At 38.9% G+C, this 16,723-nt stretch overlaps 1 protein-coding gene across 14 annotated transcripts in view; it reads left to right on the top strand.

Annotated features, from left to right (window-relative positions):
* Positions 1-497: 497 nt before the first annotated feature.
* Positions 498-16,723, top strand: part of ADD1 (adducin 1) — a 63,616-nt gene continuing 47,390 nt past the window's right edge. For 4 of the 14 annotated variants that reach the window (XM_063337180.1, XM_063337181.1, XM_063337179.1 and 1 more), the window contains exon 1: positions 501-674. The gene's annotated coding sequence lies outside the window, so the exon portion shown is untranslated. Of the gene's footprint in view, positions 675-16,723 lie in introns of all 14 variants that reach the window. The other 10 variants (XM_063337183.1, XM_063337184.1, XM_063337190.1 and 7 more) reach the window with 5 other exon arrangements.

Below are 16,723 nucleotides of genomic sequence, written 5' to 3' on the forward strand. Positions count from 1 at the left end.
TTCAGTTTGGACAGACGTCTCTAACCCTCACCGCCACAGTTCTCAAGTTTGATTCCGCTCACTGGGTATCTGCGCTTCTGGATCGATCTTGACCTGCTTTGAGCTTCCAGCGATTAGATACCGCCACGGCCGCGCGTTAGAGAACCCTTTATCGGAACGCTTCCCTGGCAATTGCTTGATTTCTGTCCCTATCTCTCAGCCTGCTGCACGATAAGCTTCCCAGACGACACGCTGCTCCTCTCCGAAGGGATCCGGTTCCACAAGAAACGCCTTCCCCGCGCCGGGGGGCTCTTCTTAGCCTCTGCCCGCTCGTTCAGGAATGGCCCGGAGCCCCACGACCCGCCGAGCGCGGCCGCGGCTGAGGTAACCCGCTTCCTCAGCCGCCGCCATTCCTTCCCCCCCACGCCTGACCGCCGGCCAATGGGAGAGCCGCTTAGTCGCCAGGCGTGCGCCCTCCAATGGGCGGCGCGGTTATTGGCCTGCGGCCGGGGGAAGCCGCACCCTGTCAGGTGGGGGCTGGGGCAGCTCGGTGGCGGTGGGGGAGGCGGGAGCGGCGGGAGGCGGAGCGCGGTGGTGGGGCCAGCGGCGACGGCGACAGCCTCGGCGGGGGGGACCGTCTGCAGCGGCCCTTTCTTTCCCGCTTCCTCCGGCCGCCCTTTCTCATCTGGCTTCGGGTGAGCGCTGCTGCGAAGGGCGACGGGGGTGGCGGCGGGAGACGCAGGGGGCGCCGGCAACGGCCCGGGGCGGGGACGGACACACACACACACACACACACACACACACACACACACACACACAAATGCGGGGGCGCGCGCACACACGCACACACACACACACACACACACACACGAATGCGGGGGGCGCGCGCGGCAGGGGGGCGCAGCCGTTAACGGTCCTCGGGGGCGGGTGCGCAGCCGTTGGCGGCGGGCAGGCTGTGAGGGGGAGGCGGGCGCTGCAGAGGGGCGCGGGCGCTGCGAGGAAGGGAAGGGGGGGAGGCGAGGCGGGGGCGCAGACGCTGGAACCGGCTTATTCAGCCCGGGGCGGCGAGGGGGAGAGGAGGGGAGGAGAGGGGAGGTGTTGTCTCTGCCTTGAAAACAGGCAGCGGGTGGGAGGGGGGTGTGTGCGGAAAAAACAGCCGCCCGCTGCTCGCAGGGTGGCCGCGGTGAGGGGCTGGGGCGGGGAGGGCGGGTTTCGGGTCCCTGGGGTGGTGGGGGGGCAGAGGGCGGTGGTCTCTAGCCGCTGGCTGGGATGGGACGGTGGGGGCTGAGCCGCGGGGGCGGCGAAGGGCTGGAGGGGCAGGTTCCTGTCAGCCCTCCCTCAGGAGAGGCGATCCCTCTGCCCGTGCCCACCGCGGCCAGCGAGGTGGGATGCTCCCGCCGCCGCAGGAAGCGGCCGCTCGGCGTTTCAGTCTCCTTTGCACCCAAGCGATGCGTCTTGCAGGCGTCTTCCCGCACCGCCCTTCTGCTTCTCCTGCCCCTTCTTCTAGACTGCGAGGTGACCTGCTGGTTGTGCTTGGCAAAATGCAGGCATTAGAGTGTCCAAATAATCGTCCGCAGAGGACGTAGGAATGAAGGAGGCGATGTGATGCGTTTGTGCGGTGTTATTGATTGGCAGGGTACCAGCAGCAGCAGTAGACGGGCAGTTGTTTTGTTTCCGCTGCTGGAAGGGGTATCTATATTTTAGTATTTCCAGTGTCTGCTTTTGATACAAAACGTCACGTCTTTCTGCACGTAATTACTGCACAGTCTCTATGCTGCATTTAAGGTTGTTCCTTAATCTATGTTGGCTTTAGTTAAAACTAGCAATTAGGGAGGGGGAAAATCCAGTCAAGCTGGAAAAATATCTATGGTTGTACTGAGACAGGGGGCTAGGAACAGCACTTGGTTTAAATCTTTCATGAGCTACTGCTGTAGCTTGATGGTGAAAGCTTATTGCTGGTTTTGTTTTATTCTCTGCTTTCTGGAAAGTTGCTATAGATCATAATACATACCAAAAGTATTCTGGTTTTGCATGGTGGCTTATGTCTTTATATGGAGCTTTACAAAACACGGCTTGTAAGTTCTCAAATGCAGCTACTGCTAAATTGTTTCTGTATGCTTTGCTGAAAGCTACAGGTATCTCCATGCACACAGGCTATTTACGGGTCTGGGTTCTTGTAATGTGACTGAATGTGCTAACAGAATACTCGTCAGTTCTTAACTGCTGCAAATTCGTTCTTTTTTATGGAACAAAATAATTTGTTTTAAAAATAAAGAAATACAAATTATTTCTAAAGTAGGCTTCCATTTTTCTTTATTAAATTGATCAATGTAACAATTCTGTACCTCAATGAAATATTCTCTTTAGAGCTGTATAAGTGAGAAAAAATGCAGCTATGGACTGGACTTCTGGAGCAGGTGGCTCTAGCATTTATTTATATTCGGTGAGCAGATTTGATGTGATTGTGTAAAAATAGTCTTAAGTAAACATAACATTCTATGTCGTTTGCCTCAATAATGCAAATTAAACTTGGTGATTTTCTTAGGAGAGTTATGAGGAAGAGGAAATTGCAAGTTTTTACATCTTCACTGTAGCAAGATAATATGTGCATTACTTTGTGTGCATGTTTAAGTATCTCACAGTTTTACTGGAGTTATGTTTTCTAAATGAGGTTCCACGCTGACGATAGTGCTTTTTAGCCAAAAAGTGTTGTGTTCCCTGAGTGTTTTCTTTTTGTGATTGACTATTATAAAATGGTGTGAGAAACTTGAATGTTTGTGCTTCATCTGAAATGAGCGCTTTTGCTAGCGTGTTGTGCCAGTAAATTCATTAGATTATGGTTCACTAATGCTGTGGAGTGAAGAAGGTTGTTTACTGAATCGGTATTTTTCTGTGACAGCTCTTTTTAGATGTCTCCAACAGAAAATGACTTGACTCTGTTCTTGTTCTTTGAAATTCACCATCAATATTAAATGTTATTTTGCATGTACGGAATTGGATCATTTGATGAGATTATGTGGACAAACCCATTTGAGCACTGAGAGACTTTCACAGGAGCAAGGATAAAGCTACTTCCGCCCCATTCAAGTGTCAGTTTTTGAAGGGTAGCTTCGCAGCATGAAGTGCTTTTAACAAATCTCTTCACCCAACGTTCTGTGACTTGCTATAAGAGGAAAAAGCTGAATTTTGAAGTAGCTAATTTTGTTAATAGATAGAACAAAGTATTGCAACTGGAGTTTTCAAACTAGGAGAAGAATGCTTAGCGTGTTGGTTGCTAGTAGGCATACAACTCTATGTGACAAGTGCTTTCTCACTCTGCAGAAGCTAGGAAGTAAATCTTGTACCCACTGCTTTTCTGAGTTGTAGAAATAGTTTTCTTAATTATTTAAGAACTGTAGCAGTGGTGAATAGTGAGTAATTTGTAAATCCCAAACTTGCTATGCAAATGAGCCAGTCCTGCTTTGAGGGAAAAATTCATAGTAACAAAACTTGCCTGCTACTTTTATGAAGGAGAGCATATCAGAGAAGTGTCGCTTCTGTTGTTCAGTGAGGACGCCTGAGGCATGACGACACGAAGTAAAAAATAATGCTAAATTTCTGATTTTTGTGGCTTTTAAATTAGAATTTACTCTTGGACCATGCTGCATGGCAGAAAGCAATCTCTGAAATAACACTGTATTAGTAATTAATACTGTAACTAAATATTTCTTAGACACTTTTAGAGCGATAGGTGCTTTATATTTAAGAAGCGATTGCGAGCAGATATGAATATAGGTTTAAAGTGCTGATTCTGTTGTGCAAGTCATTTGACATCTGCTGAGGAACCTGTCTAAAACTCTGCTGTTAAATTATAGATCTTCTATATTAACAGATTCAAAAGTGTGTATTTTTTAAAAACAGTAGAAGTTCCTAGATTTCCTGAGTTTTGCAATTTTCATTCGTATGATTTAATTGGCTTTCTCAGGGGAATAGGAAAAATTACCTAGTCTTGCCACTTATTCAGCATTTTTCTTCAAAAATACTCCTTTTTGGTAGGGCTGAGAACAGTAGCTGTACAAATGTGTTGGTAAAGAAAGGTGTAAAGTGTGAATAATGTAAACCAGTTTATTTACTCAGCAAAGCTTCTTTTCATTAGAGGCAGTAATGCTTTAAAAGTACTAGTTATGCAGATATTTTGATCTGTGATAGTTTTTACTTTGAAATTACCCTTTTCTATGGTTTCTTTTCCTATCATTTTAAAGTATTGTGTGTACAATAATAGGTTTCTGTAGTAATTTAATGGAATGTTCAACATAACTTTCTGATAACATCTGTTACCATCTCAGTTAGCATCTGTTGTTTATTGAGAATAATCTTGATAATCTTTAGTCAAATTGAAGCAAATAATTGGTTTCTTTCCTCACCAATCAGAGGATGTTGTTTACCGTGGTCTTGTCAGTTCAGAAATTTTAGTGGTTAGTAGTTGCAAAAGTTGTAAGGGCAGAGACTCTAGGAAGAACACTCTTTTTAGAACTACTGCTTTTTCAAGTCCACGTATAAGCTGAGATGGTTTCATTTGTCATGAGAGCTGCGGTTTAACATTCTAACTAACAGTCCTGGTCTTGAACATGAGTACTAGTGCTACTCTGGGGAATTTTAAAGTCTAACTGTTCTTCATTTCAGGGCAAATTAAGTTTTAGCATAGAGATGGATTTGCGTAACTACTACCAATCAAGCTGGCTGACCGGCAGGTATGCTTGCTGGCTTTGCTGGATTGATTCTTTGACCGTTAAGAAGAAAATGAAAATATCGTCCTTGAAGGTGTAGCCAAACAGGAGTAACAACTTCAGCACCTTCCTAACTTTCTCCTTTTGACCTTGCTTGTTAGATTGCATTTTGAGAAATGATCTCTGGCTGCTCTGTTGGGTACAGTTATTTTTCAGTGAAAGATCAACCTTTCAACCTCAGATCAGTTGTGTTAGCAAGCGGGGCATCGAAAAAGTTTTTCGCTATCACTATTTTAGTGGTATTTCCTGCAGATTAATTAAAAATCAATGTACATGAAAGCGCATTTCAATTTGGCTCCAGAACTACGAAGAGCTACTCTTTAAAACTGAGATTTGGGGTTTCCATGCTCTTTAGACTAATCAAATATCTTTTGCATTTTTAATTGACTACCATATTCAGTTTTGTCTTTTAAAATTATTGATTTTTACACGTTATGTTATGTGGTTTTCAGATCTTGGCTCATGAAATCTGAAAGGAGTAAAATATTTCAGAGTTTTGAGATTTACTTTTTCCATACACCTAACTGAATTGCTGAAAAGGGGTCATGGAAACAGTGAGCAGTAAATGCAGTTAATCAGTAACACTTTACGGTATCTTTGATACTTGCACATCAAATGAGTGGATAAATGTTAAGTTGCAGTACATTTATGCACCGAAGATTAGGGGAAAATCAAATTACTATACCTAAGATCTTCTAGGGTTTTGGTTGGAATCAGTAAACATGTAAAAGCAATTTTGGAGTAAAAATTGTAATTTGACTTGCAGCCATAGAAACTTATTTTAGTTTATTTTGGGTTTGTTTTTGTTTTGTATGTACAAATTTCAAATTCTTGTTGTGGTGCTTTGTATGCTTTTTCTTTCTGTCTTGTTTTAGATCTTGAATCTTGAGAGGTCTGATACACTATTTCAGCTTTAATATAGCTAACGCCAGATTAAACCAGCAAGTATCTGAGAAAACCTTGGCCCATGAAGATTGTCTTCTGTGTTTTTTTGGTGGTTTTTTTTGTGTGTGTGTGGTTGTTGTTTTTTTTGTTTTGTTTGTTTGGGGTTTTTTGTTTGTTTGGTGTCTTTTTATTTTTGTTATATACTACTGTACATAAAGTTACTGTTCCTGCATTGTGACATTGCAGGTGAAGAATAGGGCATACTTTGAGTTTAGTTTTCTTTTAACAGATGAAACAATTTCTTTAGGTATTGTCACTACAAAATATTGCTGAAAATCTATGAAGTATGTATGCATGTGAAACATCCATTCCAACTAAAATTCAGCAAAATAAGATATTGCTGCTGTTGTGCATTAACTGAGAGGTGCAGTATCCTTGGATGTTTTTCTCCAAAAAGTCTTGTCTAACATAGCTTTGCATATTAATCTTGAATCAACACAGCTGAAAGTATTCCGAAGTTGAAGGGACTCGTTTTCTTTTTCTCTTAAACTTCTGAACCAATTAGTTATGTTCAGCTGAATTTAACAGGAAAATGGTGACTTCAAACACACACCGTTTCTGCCAGTAATGTGATAATCTAAGCCCTAAACTCATGCTCACACTAAGAGAGGGGCATGGCTCCTGATTTGTTTTGAGCAGCAGGAGCGTCTGACTGTGTAGCCGTTACACGCCTGCCTGACAGTCAGGATATGGGTACCTCCGAACCAGTTGTAGTGTGTTTTGCCACTTGCATGTCCAACCTGGGTGGACCAGTGCTAAGGTGAAGTGAGGAGCAAGGATCGACTTGTGCAAGATGTAGAGGGGAACATGAGGACTTGGGATAAAAAAAGGTCAATAGGGAAGCATAGGAGACTTCAGTTGATAGGAAATCATGTTTCGTTATTTCTGTCATCTTTCTCTAGGTGCTTTCAGTTACCAAAAAGTTTTTCACAATTGTCAGGTAAAATTCTACACAACTAAAGTATTGCTTCATTTTTAAATGTCACTTTGATACGATTTGAATAACAGATTCAGTGTAAAGCACAAGATTCTATTTTGATTCCAAAGCAAATTTCGTTTCCTTGTTGTGGATATCATTTTCAAGTCTACTAGCATGTACAGCAAGGTGTGGGGTTTTTTTTTCCCTCCATCTTGGACTTAAAGTGCAAATTATTGGATGGTGAGTTTTCAAAAGTATTCTGGTAATTTTGGTTATAACTGATAACTTGGAAGCATTTCAGAACAACTTTATATCTTTATGAATGAATTAAGGCTGAAGATGTCAGGCAAATGGTGTTCATTTTTGTAAGTTATTTTTCATAAAGTGTTGGTGGCCAGAAATATACAGTAAAAATTGATTTGGTTATGTTGAACATTTGCAGTACAATATTAAATTATTTTGGAATCTATTAATGGTCAGGAAAAATAAATTATTAGTGATCTCTAGATGTTTGCTTAGATCTCAACTGTAAATAGGAAATTAATCTTTTTTTTTTTCCTGTTTGCTTATGTAGCAGTTTAGGTAAAAAGTTAGTAAATTCTTTAGATCTTTCCCAAAGCAAGTGAATCATACGTGCTTTGGATGGAGAGGGAGATAAAACTTCATCTAAAGGAAAGCTGTTATGTCTTTTATGTGTCAAGGAAAGGTGGTGGACTTTCATGCCTTGGACTTGGAGAGGGCCATCCTGTTGTTCTCTTTGATTGCTGCTACTTGGAACTGAATATCTTCCTGTGTGTTTTTCACACTTTATTTCAATCTACGTTAGAACCTGCGCTAATCTTGATGATACTGAATTACGTGGATCATCTTATATGGAGCTTCTTGCCTCTCTTCTGGAAAGAGAGGATGTTTGTGATTGTAGCATAGGGTAAGGATTTTGGCAGGTGGAATGACTGCTTCTGGATCTGCCGTAGTGTTTATTGTTGATCTGGGACACTTTCTTTGACTCAGTTCCAGTCTGTTAATGGAGATGTTGATTTAGGGACAAGGAAATCTCAGTTAAGAATCCTGTACCCTTGCTTCACAGTTATGGAATGGTAGTCCTTCCAGTATTCTCCAGTTTTCCCTCACTGCAGCAACTTGAGGAGGAGCCAAGAACAGAGAACACAGTGAGCAGTTTGCTGCACAGTTAGTTTGCTGCACAAATTGGAGGAAGGTAGTCTCTCAAACTGTCCTTTGGCCTGCCCAGCCACCAGAAAATAAAGAGCATTTTGGCAGCTGGTCAACAAAAGGCAGAAACGGTGAACAGAAGGCTGGGAAGCATGGTTAAAATATGAATGTCAGCCAGAAAAGCTGGACTTAGGCAGTCTCGCAAATTATGAGGGCAGCCTTATTAATTGAACATTCTGGCTGGTGGAAAAGTTGCCTGAGGCTTAGAGTCTTTATGGGTCAATACTTACCACTAAAGTGGGGAGACACCCCTTCATGCCTCAAGCAAAGCTAACAATGTCAAAAATAAACCTTTGTAGCTCCATTTGCCACTTCAGCTGCACGTTTAATGGGTTTGGGATCCTATCTAATGTGAGTGGGCTAAAGTATTAAAATAGCAGATCTCCCAAAAAGACTGAGTCTGCAATTTTTCTTGCTCTTTTTCTGGTCATTAACGTAAGTGTGATATTTATTGATACTGGAATAGTGTCCGTTATGCTAATAATTTTTAAGCATTTATTAAAATAACCCAAAATTCAAAGAATGCTAAAGGTTGCATAATGAAAAGAGATGTGAGTAATTAGTTACTTAGGGGATCCTGAGTTTGTTTTTCATGCTGTCACCTTTTTAAAGAGTTTAAGCTTATTTATGCATTCTCTGGTTTTCAGGGCATTAGGTCATTACTGTGTTCATATATGTTGCTGAAATATGTTAGTTCTATAATAACTGAACTATATTTTTGGAAATTCATTGCATCTCTAAGTCAAATGGGTGCACATTATTGCACATTTTCAGTAGCGTACTGGAGTCACTTAATTAAGAATAAGGGAGATTCTGAGTGCCTCTTTCTTTGCAGACCTTTAATCAGGACTAGATACTTTCCTAAATAACACTGTATTTGTTTTCAGTTATTGGTTTGAAGTCCTGTTGTGATACCAAATATTCAATGGTAGAAGAAAAAGGTGAGGACATTCAGTCTGAAACTTTGTATTTGCTACTTTACTTCTTGTACTGCAGTTTTTGGTTGTTTAATTTAATCCTTAATTTGATATGTTAATCATTAATTAATAGGATAAATTCAGTTCATTTGACTGAAGCTCAAATCTAAATTTATTCTTTCAAGGATTTGATGATCTGAGAGAGTAATCTGGTAATTTTCCCCTCCCTCCTCTCTGTTGCTATAGTGATCCTAAATTTGAACTTTGTTTTTGCAGCCTTTTTTTTCCTTCAAGTAAGTTTTGTAATAGCTGTGCAGTGTGTTCTAAAACCAAAATATTGATAATATAGGTCTTGTTATTGCTTTTTTTCTTTCTTTTTTTTTTTTTTTTTTAAATAATTTGGATGTAACATCTGAGGTAAAGCTGAAATTAAGCACCCTTAGCTTTCCTTCTCTTTTTCTAGCTCTGGTGAGACCTTGTGGCATTAATCTTTTTAGTCATGTTTTAGGCATACATCATTTAGGGGGAAAAATAAGCAAACAAAGGCCCAACTAAAGCAAAAAAAAAAGACCCAAACATCTCTCAGAATGCCATGAAAAGCTGTTAATCATTGTAATTATCAAAGTGAACATTCAAATTGCAAAGGCTATGGCTTAGTTTAGCATCCAAGGGTTCTTGCAATTCCAGTTTTACAGCAATATTCACGGTTTATTCAATAAGGTGCTTTTAGCTACTTCTGGCATGGCTGATCTTCTGATACAGCAGTAAATGCAGATAATTCTGGCAACTGTATAAAATATTTGTGCTCTTACCAAACTTTGATTATTTTTTTTGATATACAAAAGCAGTGGAGATGCAAGATCTGACAAGGTTAATAGCAAATTGAAGAGGAGCATCAGGAGTAAGCAGGGAACCTGAAAAAGACTGACCACGTGTTTTGTCAAAGGAAGCATGGAGACAATGAATTAAGACTAAAAGTAGTTTAGATACAGGAGAAAGACTGCATGAAAAGTTTGCCTTAATTTCCAATGAAGACAGTTTTGAACATGCACAGACTGGCAAATAGGTCTTACTGAAGTGAGATTATAAAAATTATTTCCATAAAGTAAAACTTACAGGGTGCAGATCAGTGGGACTACATAGTGTGTACTCTGGAATTTTGAAGTTGGTGGTCTGTGCAATTAAAGGCAAGAATTGTTATTAAATGTCAAGGCAGAAGGGTATCGGATGGCTGGTGAGCAGCAAAATTAGTCACTATGTTTAGAGGAAGAAGGTGGTTTGGGATAGTTACTCCATCATTAGTGTGACCTTAATATTTAGGGATTTGGTAAAACTCAGAAAGAGAAGTTATTATACATGGAGGTAAGAGGAAAATGGAGTATGACGTGACACAGCTCTTGACAGAGGAAGATTTTGTCAGAGAAATCTAATGGCTGTTTTTATAAGATACCTGACTTATTGGAGAGGTTATGTGTATCATCAGTGCAAAAGAAGGTTTTGCACAGAATGAAGTTGAGACCTTAGGACATGAACAGTAGAAAAAGGAGTCATAATTAATAGCATTAAAAAAGTGAAGATGTTCTTATAACAGTTAAGGATGACCAACATATCAAAGTTAGCAACTGTGAAAAGAATTAGGATAACAAGTATACTGTTGTTGCTCTCCGAATATTTTCCTTTGAAGAAGTAAAGTGGTATTGAGTTTTCCTGGTATGGGTGAAAGCTTATCTGGAATATTGTGTCTAATTCCTAATTCATAAGTAAAAAGGGCATTCAGTCTGGAAGAGGTACAGGACTGATTCCTAGAATGACTAAGGGAATGGAGAATTTGCTCCTTGAGGGGTACTTTGAGTGTTTTGTTTGATCTGGGAAAACAAAGCATGAAAGAGGTTGCTCTTTGTGAAAATATGAGTGAAAGAACACAGGTGGGTAAAAAAGACCTTAAGTTTGAGGTATGAGAACAAATGGGTATAAACTATCCAAGAATAAACCTAGTCTGGAAATTAGAAAAGATGGTTCCTAAGCAACGGAGGCATAGAAGTCTGCAACAGCTTTCCCTTAGGAGTAGTGGAATAAGACTGTATTTAAGATGGAGCTGGTTAGCTTATATAAGGGGGAGGAGGGGATGCAATGTAGTTTTCCACAGTACCTTGGGATTTGAACTCCTTGACCCAGAATGTGTGTTTGTTCCCATGATTCCTGTCTTGTTAGTCAAATATTATACAGTAACTTGACCAGATACTGTCCTGAGACCAGTAGGTACGTAGGTGGTCTGTTTCTTCGACAAATAGACCAGTTGGCATTCTGAGGTATGTAAATGCTTATATCAAAGGATAATAAATGTTAGATGAGTAGGATGTTTTAAATACTGTTTTATATAATAAGCTACATTATATCTTATGTAGTGGATATATATATATTATCTTTTGCATTAAGAAACCCCATATCAACACAGAATAATTTAACAGATTGAATAATGAGCCTTGTATTGTTTTCTTCTTGTGCAGTCCTGTGTGATTGAAGGAAGCTGCCCACAACACAGCATACTACGTCATTGTGTTCATATTTCTCTGAGAATTCTCCTTTGAGTTGTTTAAAAAAAAGAATTGGTGCAAGCTGAAGGGTTGATCCGATGAAAACTCTGTATACCATGTTGTTATGTATTGCACTACTGTTCCTATATCTTGCCCTAAGACTCTGTCCATCTAATAAGCTTGGAGTGTAATTTTTTGAGGAAGCATTGTGCTTGTGTTTGTACTAATGAGAGACGCTTCCATATTTCTTCATAATAGAAGATTGATGGTTTTAAAGGAGAATAGACAAAGAAAAGGATTCTACTGCCTTCTCCCTGACAGAAAGACACTAATTGGCAAATTGGGGAATTAATGTTGCCTGAGGTTACAATATTTTTCTAATTTGTTCAATTGTTATGACATTTTAAATCATGCTTTAATTCCTGCTGAGGTATTTCAGACACAGGAGGGAACTTGTAAACACTCATTTGTGCAATTGTTTCATCTGTATCAGTAGTGTAAGTTGCTGGATATGTTTTTTTATACAAACAGAAATGCAGGCAGAAATACAGTATTTGATTTATATTTTTCTATTCTTTAACTCTGCCTGCCTTACTCTTGTTTTTTTGTAAATGTTCATCTAGAAATCTTTGTTTTTAGAAGGAAGTTCAAGCATGGAAAGTAGTTTGGTTAGGATGGGATAGAAATTTAATGATGTTTGAAAGGTTCCTTCCTGACTCTGCTTAATGTGTATTATTGACTTCCCTTCAACTGTTAGTTGAATTTCCTGTTGATTTTAGGTATAAATAATTGCCAAAGCAGTGTCTAGCTTTATCTGTGTGCTTTAAATCGGATGTGTTTTCTTTATTCACAAGTTTAACAGTATATTAATGCTTTCAGAACTAATGCAAAAGCCTGAGAACTAGATCTTATTCCATTAAATTGCTGTATTGACACATAATGATTAATATGAATGGTAAATACACAGGCATAACATCAAAGACTTAACTGGCACTTTGCATCTGTGTAAGTGTTAATGTTGGCTAACTTACATCACAAAATGGATTTTTTAAGGAAAAGTGTTTGGCGGTTATAATTTAGAAAGCTGATAAAGAATAGTTAATACTTCAGAGCTTGTGGAAGTGTTCACTATTATATGAATATTGACTAAATTGTATTTAATCAGCTTTATTATTTAGACATTCTGTCTTGTCACTTACTGTTTAATATGTGTTAACTAGAGACAGTCTCATGTAATAAAAGAAAAAGAATATCCAATTTCAGTCTCAAACTGTTTGGCAACGGTCTCCAAAGCGTGGATGACTTAGCAGATGTCATCTTAAAGCTCTTGCTATGAGAATATATTTAGGAATACTGGTATTTCGAAAGAATGTATGGGCAGTAAGAAAACTGTAGAAGTTTATTATCTTGACCTTTTTGTTCTTAAAGTATGTTTTTCAACTAGACCATATAGGATTTGTCATGGTAACTGAAAAAGTGTTAGATTAAATAATGTTATTGAAATAATAGAAGTAATTACTGAAAAGCCAAGCATTTTTGTTTTTTCTAATTTGCTTTATGAATATGACACTGGCAGCTTATCAGTTTCCTCCTTCTGGTGAACCAGGTAATTTGTTTGTTAACTGAAAATACGCTGTTAAACATTGGAGAGAAGAAAAAGCTTTCTGGCTTTATATGCATTTTTAGATATATTATTTTTAATTAAATTAGCCAGTGAAATTGAAGCTGAATATTGCTCAGTTGCCTTAAATTGAAATAATCTTTTATTACATCGTCTAGAGTAGTATCTCTTGCAGGTGTGGCCTATGGTATAGCTAGTTCTGAAAGGTATGCAGTCAAAGTTGGAATAATTTCTACTGTCAGTAGCATATTCAGATCTGGCATTTTTGTTTCTTATTTCATATAAGAGTCATGTCTCTTAAATTATTTTTTTTTAAATACTGCATTGTGTTAGCTGGTGACACACTTTTCTTTGATAAATGTTCTTAGAGGTATATTTTTCATGCTGGCGTTGTGCCTCATAAACTAAACTGTCTTATAAAGTGAAGGTGCGTGTTGACATGCAGTTTGATCTTTGGAGGATAAATCAGAAAAACCTTACTTCCCCCTTCCCCCCAAAGAAGAGTGAGTGTATATCCTTTCCAAGACTGGTTGGATTAGATTAGTTTCCCTGTGAAAAAATGTTAAGGAATAGTTGGTGCAGACAGTAGCATCTGCACAGAACAAATTTGCAACAAGGAGAAACAGTACAATGACTAGATAACGGGCTATTCAGATTTTGTTACCATTAATTTCTTCCTATATTATTAAAGATCTAGAAAAATTAAACAAATTAAATTTGCTGTAACAGTCTTGCATAGGTTACTTGAGGCTGGAGGAGAGCAAGGAACTTGAGGATAACATAAAGATCAGGGATAAAGCTGATAACAGACTCATAAGTAAGAATAATTTAAGATAGTGGGTTATATTGCTGTTGTGTGTCATTGAACATCTTCATAAAACCATCTGGTGTTTCCTGTTTGTTGTTAGCTGATAGATCTCTGAAATTCTATAGTAAGGTCTGGTACTAACAGGAAAGAAAATAGTGGGGAAGTATGAGGCGGGAGGGAAAGTTGAGGTTGGTTTAGTTTAGAGAAGACAGATGAGAAAAATAAATTGAAGTAGAACAGAAAAATAAATTGATAGTGTAAGGCCAGAAACAGTTTCAAAAATCTGGATTACATTGCATGGAGGATATCTCTAGGATTTTTTTACACATAATATGTTTAAAACACTGTTTTTAAAAAGTCACATTCTGTATTAGCCCATGGGACTTACTGCTATGAGGTATTATTACGGTCAAGAGTTTAGCACAGTGTAAAGTGAGATTACACATTCTCTATCTGTTGTAGAAGGAATGTTGAAACGTATGTAATTTTTTCCATGGTGTAAAGCATAAATCAGTAAGTCACTGCAAATGAGTATGTGTGTGTTATACTGTTCTTAAAACCGCATGCTGGCCATGGTTAATCAGCATACTTGAAGAGTTAAACCACTAGTTTGACTGAGTTTGGCAGTTTTTCCCCTTTTTAGACAAAGTTTTGGCATTTGCTTGTAAAATCCCCAAATGGTTTTTACTCTGGCAGCTACAGAAACTCTTTATATGCAAAAGAGAATACTACAGAATATCTTCCTTATGATAGTGGGGTGGTTGATTAAATAAGCATCATGCTTAATATTCGAGCATTACAATCGTCAGACTTGTTTTGGTTTAAAAAAACCCAAACAAACCAAAACAACAAGCCAACCTGAAGCTATGAATTCCTGGCTCTAGGGTAGCTGAAGTTGAATGGCTGTATAGATTGTATACATCTTGTGGAGGGACTTTAGAGAGAAACACGATAGAATACATTGGTGCCTGGATATGCATAGAAAGGTAACATTTTAATTTTAAAAACAGAACTGTAAATGTATTTTATCCCATGATCCTACAGAATACATTTTTGTAGGATTTCTGTTGGATTTCCTAAGCTTCATTGGATGCTTTGTTACTGAACAACTCCAACAAAGTGCGAATTGCTTATGGCCTAATGTATTTTTAAGTATGTGGACGTGTTAGATTGTATTGAAATCCCTTGAGAGCAGGAGCTTCTGTTGAACAGATCTGATTGCAGGTTCGGATGGGGGGAGCTTGTTTACAGATTACCTACCATATTTCACAGCAAGACCAAACAGTTGTGTAGGCTCAGCAATGTTGCAGGCACAATGTGAGAGTAACTGTCAAGGAAGAGTTTGAAAATAATACTGTGCTCCCGAGAAAGCATGATACGCTTAGAAAATATGGAAACAAAGACTTAAAGAGTTTTTATTCTGTTGAATTGTGGTTGGAACTAGATGATCTTTAAGGTCCCTTCCCACCTAAACCATTCTATGCATCTTCATTTGAATAACATAACTGTCTGGAGACTAGGATGGTCCTAGTTAAGAAATTGAGAAATAGACCTAGTAGAAAGCGTGAGAGTGGCCACGATTCCTGAAATGTTTACATCTGGGCTACTGTAGCAAATTGTGTTTGTGTTTCTGAAAGTAACTTCACTAAAAGGGCCATTGAACACTGGTTGCATAATTTAGAGTGAGTGGAGAGACTGGACTGCTGCGTTTTCTTCCCAAATGTAATTCTGAAACCCTATAGAGCAAAGTAAATATCTTTTTGCCACTGTCAGGTGGAAACAATGAAAATCTCAGCTGGAACATAAGTCATGGGTTTGCATAAGGTTAATTTATGCAGCCATATTCAGTTGTGCAATACTTGCCTGACAAGGGAGACAGCGTGATCAGGGAAATGGTTTTCTCATGGTGTTTCATCTGTTGCAGTGTGGGTGTGCTTGACCCTTGAGGTTTACCCAGAAGTAGGAAACATGACTGCATAATTTTGGGGTGCGGACTGCATTCACACTCCCCAGGGGAAAAAGAAAAGCAGAAATGGGTTGCTCCTAAAATAGAATTCATGGGGATTTCTTGACATACTGTTTCCTAACGTGGAACAAACAACAATCTAGTAGAGGAAAATTAGTTTCAGTAAGACTTTTATCCACAGTTTATATCTTTAATCTGTAGACTAAAGTTCTCAAGAGCATTCTGAGAGATAGAAAAGAGAATGCTTTTGGATTTTGGAACTGTGTAATGGGATGAACTTCATCTTACTGTCACTATCTTCATAGAAGTGTTAATATCCATTATATAGGGCATGTATTTTTAAACACTGTCCAGAAATTTTCAGTGTAGGGTGGATAAAGGATGATGTAAACCACTTTGTCTTCCTGCAATTTTTCATCTACCTGAAGGACTTAAAAATGCTTGATTAACCAGCATATAAGGGAGTTTTTTGAATTTGAGTAAGCCTGGCTGTTAGCTGTCTAATTTGAAAGCAGAATGATGATACGTATATGAGGCTCGGATTTCAAAGCTGGTTTTATGTGCAAGTGCAGTATAAAGTCTCATATGGAAGGTTTATGTCAAAATTAATTCTTAGGCTTGCATTCTTCACAGATATTTGTTTCCTTCTGCATACAGGCTTTTTAAATTCTGTCCTATTTTACTGTGTCAAGAGACTAAATTGGTCTCATAACTTATCCAGATTTCTGTCCTTCCCACCCTCCCCCATTAAAACTGGGAAGTGCTATAAATGAACTGGGGTTGCCACCTAGAAAAGCCTCATCTGAAAGTGAACGAGAAATTAATGAAAAATTCAACATCTCCACTGCCTTCATTAGCCTGATTCAAGCCTACTTGAAATTTCCAGTCTTCATATTAGCCTGTACCTCATTTATGTACTTTAGTTCGCTCTCTTCTATCTTAAACTGGTAACACACCCATCAACAGCATTTGTGCTGCTTACATATCAAACTTGCTGGTTCCAGCATAATGCCTACACACTCTCTAATCACTGTAGCA

This window comes from Chroicocephalus ridibundus, chromosome 5, assembly GCF_963924245.1.
Source record: "Chroicocephalus ridibundus chromosome 5, bChrRid1.1, whole genome shotgun sequence".
Lineage (NCBI taxonomy): Eukaryota > Metazoa > Chordata > Aves > Charadriiformes > Laridae > Chroicocephalus > Chroicocephalus ridibundus.